The sequence below is a fragment of the Parus major genome, chromosome Z (genome assembly GCF_001522545.3).
Source record: "Parus major isolate Abel chromosome Z, Parus_major1.1, whole genome shotgun sequence".
Lineage (NCBI taxonomy): Eukaryota > Metazoa > Chordata > Aves > Passeriformes > Paridae > Parus > Parus major.
This window is the reverse complement of record NC_031799.1, coordinates 67,550,268-67,558,465: the sequence shown is the minus strand read 5'-3', so window position 1 is coordinate 67,558,465 and position 8,198 is coordinate 67,550,268.

Below are 8,198 nucleotides of genomic sequence, written 5' to 3'. Positions count from 1 at the left end.
TGGGTGACATTCCCCTCCCTGTAGCACGTCCATTGGTGTCATCAGCAAACTTTCTGAGGGTGCTCTGATCCCTCTGCCCATGTCATTGACAAGGTGTTTAACAGGGCCGGTTCCCACAATAATTCTGGAGGAATCTGCTTGTCCCGTGTCTCCACCTGGATCATCAAAGACCACAGCCCTTTGAATGTGATTGTCCTGCCTATCAAATCTGTGTATTTACCGTTCAGAGAGAAGGATATTGTGTGTCACAGATGTGAAGAACTCCTCTCTGAGCAGTGGGGTCCTGGATCCCAGACTATGCTTCTTTGCCACTGTCAGCACATCTCTCTGCTTGAGTGCATTGTCCAAGCAGGCTGAAATCCTGTGGCTTGTTTGTCTTTACTTTCCATTTCATTCCCTTTTGTCATCTTGTAAGTCCTCTGTAATCTTACCTGCAGACTCTGCAACCCATCTCACTCCTTGGACTAAGAATAGAATCAGATACCCTTGAACAAACCCCTCAGGCAAAAAAATCCAGTTCAAAGCCACCCCTTTCTTCTTGAATCTCTACAGGTTTTCTGCAGTTTACCTCTGAGATACAGCCCTCTGTGAAAAACTTTTTGAACCTGCTTCCTTCTTTTCTTCCTTCGCAGACTGTTCAAGCCATTCATCTTTCTTCTTCATATTTCCTGACATCTGTATCTTGCTAACTTCCCCTCTTATTTCAAACTGCATTGTATGCCATATTTGTTTTAGGGTGCTCATTCTACTTGTTACCAGACCTGTGCCCCTCAACACTGGAAATTCCTCCAGGGCCTGATTGCTGCAGCCAAGGCTACTTCCAGTTTTGTTGTCTCTCATAAATCCCTCTATACTGAAGAAACAAGTCAAGAAATGCTTCTCATCTGGCCTGTCTTCATCATCTGGACTAGAAACTTTCCTTCAATGCTCTCCTGTATTTACCTGGACTCCTTGCAGTTGGCTGTACCATTTTCCAACAAGCATCTAAGTGACTGAAGTCTTCTACTGGGATTGTGGCCTGGAAATGTGATTCTTCCTGCAGCTGAAGAGAGTTCTTCACCAGCCTCCTCTCCTTGATCAGGTAATGTGTTGTTGTAAACCAGTCATAAGGCTTCTGTTGTTGGCTTTGTCTCTTAATTTCCAGACATAAGCTCTCGACTTGCACATTGCTGTTCCTCAAAAACAGCTTTGTGCAATCAGTCTCATTTTTGGCAAAAAGGAAAATTCCCCCAACTCTCTTTCTTGCCTGTCTTTTTTGAATAGTTTGTAGCCATCGGTCACAGCACTCCAGCTGTGTGATTCATCCCAGTAAATTTCTGTGGTAGCATGGTTATGTCTCATCTTCTGTAAAGAGGTTGGTGCCAGCTGGATCCTCTCATGGATTTTTAATCTCTTGCATGAGATTAAAAATCTGTGAGATTTTTAATGTTCAATGAGTTCAACGCAAGATCACAAATATGTGAGCCTTGGAGGCTCTTACACCAGCAGCATTCAGCTAATAGTACCTTTGTGTTTGCCTAAGCAGTTTTTCCATTTCTCTGTTGCTTGTTGTTCTCCATTTGTCAAGCCTGTGGGATCTAAAGTACCTTAAGTTAATTCCTCATTTTATTTCTTTCTTTATTTCAATTCCTCATAATTATTTCCTCATTATATTTCTTTTTTATATTTTCTGCCTCATCAGTTGTCCCTGGTCTTGTTTTGGAATGAAAGTGTTCAGCTGAAACTCTCGTTATGGGCAGGGTTTCATATGCCTGAGCTCACCGTTGTGGCTGTTTCAGAACTGTGCACCACTGGTTCCACTTACAGCTTGGCACTTAGTGCACTGTTACCTCTGGAGCTTATCTGACAGACCACAACCCCAGGATGTGGTCCTACTTTGGCTCTAGAGGTTCCCTTGAATTTTCATACTCTACATTGAAAATAATCTGCTACTGTCTTTGTGCATGGTGCCATTTCCCCTCAGAATACATTTCTGAAAACCAGTGTTCTGGTTCACCTTTCCAGGCTTGAATTTGCTGATCATCAGGTTGACTTTTTACGTTGTAGGAAATTGTGCTCCATATCTGATATCAGAGACTCAATCATTATCATATGCAGAAAAAAATAAAAGGAGAAAACAAAACACAAAAACTTCACATCCCACAAAACCCCTTTTCCATCTAGTAAAGGCAGTGTGCAGAGAGATAACAGTCTTCCACTTTGAGCAAACTGTCCATATCTGCTTAGAGCACACTGAAAGTATTTTCTTTCTGTTGCTTTTGACATCCTCTTTTGAAATTAATTGAAAAGTAGGGGATCAAACTTCTAGGGACAGCATTTAGGATCAGTTATTAAATGTTTAACTATTTCTAAGATGCTTCTTCTTGTTGTATTTTTAAAGATATAAAAAGTCCTGTATTCTTCAGTTTATTTAAAGAATTGCAAGGTTGCACAAAAACTAAGTGTTGCAACACCGTAATTCTTCTGAACATAATGAAGAATATAGTTTTTGAGAGCATTTTCCTCCAGAGATAGTTTACCCATTTTAAATTAAAATAAGGATAATGAAATACATCTCATAGGAGAACGGAACTGGCTATAACTTGTTGAAATGATGATACAATTTGTTATTTGTGCCCTTATTTTGCAAAGCACAGAATTTTCCTAACTTTGAGGGGTTTGGTTTTTTGGTGGCACTAGCAAGTCCTACTGGGTGATCGTTGGAACTCTTCTTTTTTTCTGGGGTGTTTTTGTTTTTAGAAACTGCCTATGTTTGGGAATTACTGCTTTACAGTTTTAATCCTGAAAGCTCACTATAGTGAGGCTTTCTACATAAATACTTTGGTGTATTCTCACAAAATACCATTTTTTCTTACTTGAACAGAATAGGAATGAAAGTGGGGCTTTCTGGGGCTGACAGAATTTGTCCAGTACAGGGCTTCCTTGAGTAGATTTTTAGTTGTCAAAGATCAAGAAAATATATTTATATTGTAAGCTTCTGATAAGATACTGCTATTTCCACTGAACAAAATATACTGCTATAGCTGGTAGGCTTGTTCTTTCTCAGAAAGTGAAGGCAAAGACTGAAACAAAAATGAGTTTCCTCTTTGATTGCCCAGCTGCTCTTCTGCCTTGAAAATATATTATTTTCTTTCCATTTGTTTTTTGTTGAACAGATGTAATGAGGTTTTGTGGGATACTGAGGGTATACAAAGAGAGCCTTCTTTACATTGAGGCTTGATTGATTATGGAGTAGGGTTCAATTACTGAATTGTAGAACAGCTGGCAAGGACTAATAGGTAAGGCTTCTTGTCTTGTGTTACAACAGACAAGTGGGCTGACAGTCGTCTGTGTGTAGCCTTTGGATGTACAGACCTGGTAACAAAGGTTTAAACCAGTGTTCAGGAGCCTTAAAGTTCCCCTGACTTTTGTTATCATGTCATTGAAATCCAGTGCAAACTAACCCAAACAAAGTCTGGTATTAGTCAAAGCCCAGAGAGCAGAAGGGTTCATCATGAGCTCATGCCATGTTCCTCAAATGCAATGTGAAAAAATAATTGAAAATAAAATTTCTCTTCCCTAGGTTTGAAGTAAAGTTTTTGAGATGACTTTGGGTGTACAGAGAGAAGCATACTTTGCTGAGAATATAATGTATTTGGCATGGATGTAATTCACTCCCAAAGCATATTTACAGGTGCATTATCTTTCTCTTTGAACTTGCAATAGACTCATTCCTGAAAAGGCCCATTGTGGTTTAGTGAATTTAAGACTACTGCCATAAGGGGCACATTTTAAAGCAGCAGCATCAGGGTTGTTTATTTCATAAAATGAATATGTGCAGCTGTAATAAACCTGCTCCACGTTTTTCCTTTAATAGGACAATCTCTCTGTGGTCATGCACTAAAGTGAGCACGTCTGATTGATGTTATGAATGCAGTAGGTATGCTGTTCAGAAAAATGCCAAAGATGGATAAAGAAAAACAACCCTGGCTTAGTAATTTCAGTTTTATATTATCTGCACGTTTTTACAATCCATGTTCTTTCCCCTGTTTTTTCCCCTTTTATTGTGTTGGTGAGTGCCTTAGGATATATACACAATAGAAAACAGGAAAATATGTTAGTTATGTGCGGTCCTGTGGTAAAAGTGGTACAGACACTAACAGCTGTAGATGCATAATTATTTAGACAAGAGAGGTAATTCTCCACTATGTGAAGAATAAGTCCTTTTATAACCCAATAAGCAAAATATGTATTTATGGATCTTTATTGTCCTAAAATTCCACATAATTGTATTTTTTCCAGGCTTAAGCCTCTGTATAGACAATTACCATGCTCTGAGTTATGTATCATAAATAATTATATACAAAACAACTAATGATGGTTATTAATGAGTAAGTATAAGGATTTAATGATGTATTGAGGCCAAAATGTAAAGGGCATGATTTTCTTTATACTAGAGTTGCTTTATCCTCCTGAGGCAAAAGAAAAGGCTCTCAAGAAGATGTAAAAGAGAATTAGGGAGGAAATAGGAAGGAGGATTATTCTAGCTGGTTTCTTCAGCTCCCTTTAAATCACAGTAAAAACAAGTCCTTTTTTCAGTTGTGAAGCAAAATTGTCTTTAGTTTAGCAGACAGCAGCCTTTGAAAATATGCCAAGGAAGTCAATGAAATTTAATGTGATGGTGAGAATTACATTTTCTAGAGCAGGTTAGGTATTTTATGTCAGATTTTCTAATTGACAAGAACCAAGGGCTTCAATTTTAGTGTTGTAAGTAGTACTGATTAGTGATAGGACCTGGCTGTTCTTTCGTAGCTCTGTGATAGGGAAACCTAAAGAGGAAATAAATTTCCTAATAGGAAATAAAAATCATTGGTCAAAGTATTTCTTTTTTGTATATTTAGTACTATGACCTGCTAATTTGGAAGATCATCTCTGTCAATGGATTTCCCTGTGGATGAGTGGAAGTCCCTCCTATTACTAAAAGCAGAAATAAAAAAATGCTTTTCCAACACTGCTTTAATACTGCAGTAGGAGAATGTCAGCTGCAGGAACCCTGACACAGATTTGGAAATGCTTTTTGCATATTCCAGACATCCTTTTTAAGGTGGTAACTTGCTTTGCTAGTCAAGGAAGATGTTCTTGTCAGCAATACTGTAAATAGGTTCCTCTTAAACTATTTTAGTGAAATGAATTGGAGCCTGCATAGAAACTGTTCTGTACATGCCTTTGTCTTCTTTATAGTTTTAACTCCCAAATCACAGGTCATATAAGAAAGAAGAAATTTTTTTGCTGTAGAGATTTAAAATGGTATTTAGTCATTATTTCCATTAAAGCTCCATGAAACTGTGAGACTTTTCCTCTAACATTTTGAAAGATAACTGAATGGACCAACCCAAAGAAAATCTAGAATCACACACTAAAACAGCAGAGCCTGACTGAAAAGTTTGCTCCTCAATGGTGAGGTTTTGGGGCATGAATGAATAGCACCATTTAAACTGAAGTGGTGGAAAAGAGTCAAGGTCACCTGCAGAAAGCCATAGTCCTTCCTTCAGTTATCTTTCTCCCTGTGACACAGCAAGTGTCTTCCTTGCAGCTTTTGAAACAAGTTTCTATTTCTATTTCACCAGGAGTTTTGGTGAAGAAATGTCCTTCAGGTCCTTTCACTTGATGCAGTTTTCTTCCAAAAGTGGCTGGCAGGAAGGGGAGAGATGGAAGCAGCAAGTGTGGTCTTTGAGATGTATCTAGGCAACCTACAGTATCAACCAAGACCAAATTCAGTTGTGAGTAGAGGGAAGGAAGCCAGAAAAAAGGAGTGTGTGGCACAAAAAGGCTTTTGACAGCTCTGACCCACAGCAGAAAGCATGGAAGCTCCCAAGGTACTGCTGTCTGGCCCACTGCACTCCTCTACCTCTTCAGGAAATGTGGAGCCTAATCACTGAAACACTCAAAATCTCATGGTTTAAATCTTACATGACCTGTTTTTTTCTGACTGAGAGTAATAATTTGCATTTATTGGTGTCAAGGACACAAAGGATGCCTGTGTGCCCTGTGGGTTTAAGGGTGTGTTCATGAGACACCTGTGACCTGCCAGAAGGGTTTTTATCTTAAATTGACACTTCAGAATGTGTCACTGTGCACTCTCATGCTCTGAATCAGTTATCATTTCTAACAAAAAAAAAAAAAAATCAGTTAATTTGTTGAGAAAAATTAATTTCTGTTCTGTTATTGAAAATGGTTTGATGAATGACAGTAATCAGAGGCATATTATTGCTGGTACAGTCAGTGTGTGTTAGTGGGGAAGTATCTGAAGGTAGCATTTTCTCCTTCCATACATGGCAGAGGGAAGATGTCCCTCTGTGGGCATAATTCAGGCACAGAGCACCAAGAGCAAGCCTGGATGTTTCATTTGCAGAATAAATATGTATATATATGTATAAATTGTAACTTACATGCTAAACCATTATAGATTATTTTGACTCTCTTTTAGGGTTTGTACTTGGGATGCCAGTATTTCTAGCAGGTGTTTCTCTTCTGTCCTTTGTTATACATGACATCATGTATCTAAGAGAGACAGCTAATTTTTATCTACTTGCTGCATTTTGAAGTTATCAGCAAGGCAGTATAATTAGTTAACTTGCATTAACATTCTTGTTGCCTTGTTATGCTGTGAATTGAAGCACAATGGAGAGTGCAAGGTAGCCCTAACTCCTTTACAGTACCAGAAGAACAGATGCACTCAGGGAATGTACTGCAATGCAGGGTAGCAGCTTGTCAGAAAGACTTTAGACAATATTGCCTTAAAAAAAAAAGGGGGGAGCATGTCAGGGCTGATCAAGTTTTTCATAGATATTTTTTCATAGTTTCAACATTCACTGGATAATCATCTGAATACTAAAGAGTTGGTACCACAAGGCTAGACTGAAGCACAGTATCTGAATAAACTGTTTGGGTTTTTAATATAATTATCTGCCTCACTGAGATCACAGCTATGTACAACATACAGTGGAATTTCTAGTTCACTTTAAAGCTCCAGAGATCAGTTAGAAATCCTTTTGAGCTTTTCATTATCCAAGTACAAAACATATCAAATATTGATGAACTTCTTGAAACATTGTGATTTGTCATTACATCATTTTAATTAAAAAAACCCCTTACTCTAAAAATGAATGTGTATATATTAGCTACAGTTAAAACTGTTCTTGTGCAGCTTTTTTCTATCATTCTTACAAATACTATTTATGTCTTCCTGTATCACATAAATTAAGCTTTGATGAAGGTATAATTCTTCAAAATTATTGCTGCTCTTTCCATGCATAAAATTCAAATATATTTGCAGTTCCCAAATGCAAAACTCAGTTGCTGTTATATGACACACATCCTCATTCAGAGGCAAATTAGGTTTTTTCTTTCCTGAGGTAAAAAAGGAGTGAGAGAGTGAAAAAGTAGCTGAGCCTTTGTCTGTTTCCTTAAGTGAGTCTCTTGTCCTCTGTATGTGTGACAATTTGACATATGAAGTGATGACTAATTTTGTAAAATTTAAAGAGTATAACTTAGAATGGCAGAACTGGCTGAAAGATGTTGTGGAAGTTCAGTTTGATATTCTAAAATACATATTCATTGCAAAGATGCATACATGCCTGGAAGCATTTGCATTCCTTTCTGTGATACTTAAAAAGCTAATGGAGTGTAGATAGTACTAGACGCTCAAGTGTTAACCTTTGAGCCTTTAAATATCTTTGTCATGAGCTTTATTATGTTTTCTTAACCATGACCACTATCCTTTTTTTTTTTTTTTTCCCTGAGCATCTGTCTAATACAACTGGGAAGTGATTTCTAGTTCAAAGTAGGAAAGCAGAGGAAGATTGAAGGCTGTCCCTCAATAACTAGATACAGACTGCAGTGTGCACAGGAAGATGAAAATCTTGGTTATTTTCCAGTAATCTTAGCAACATCCTTTTCAGGCAGTGTTCCCACTGAAATCAGTGTACTAACTGAATAGTAAATAGATTCAAATTTTTCTTCACAGCTGTATTATTCAATGCAAAAGCATTTCAGTTCTTTTAAGAGCTTTTATTTACTACTACTTCAAGGTGTATGCCATTTGTTTTCTTTAGCTATTCATAAAACTTGAGTTTTTGGCTTTTGTCATTTTGACACAGTAAATTCTAGAGCATTTGATAAAGCATTAGGGATCATTGTAAGCAATGAAGAAAAGAAAA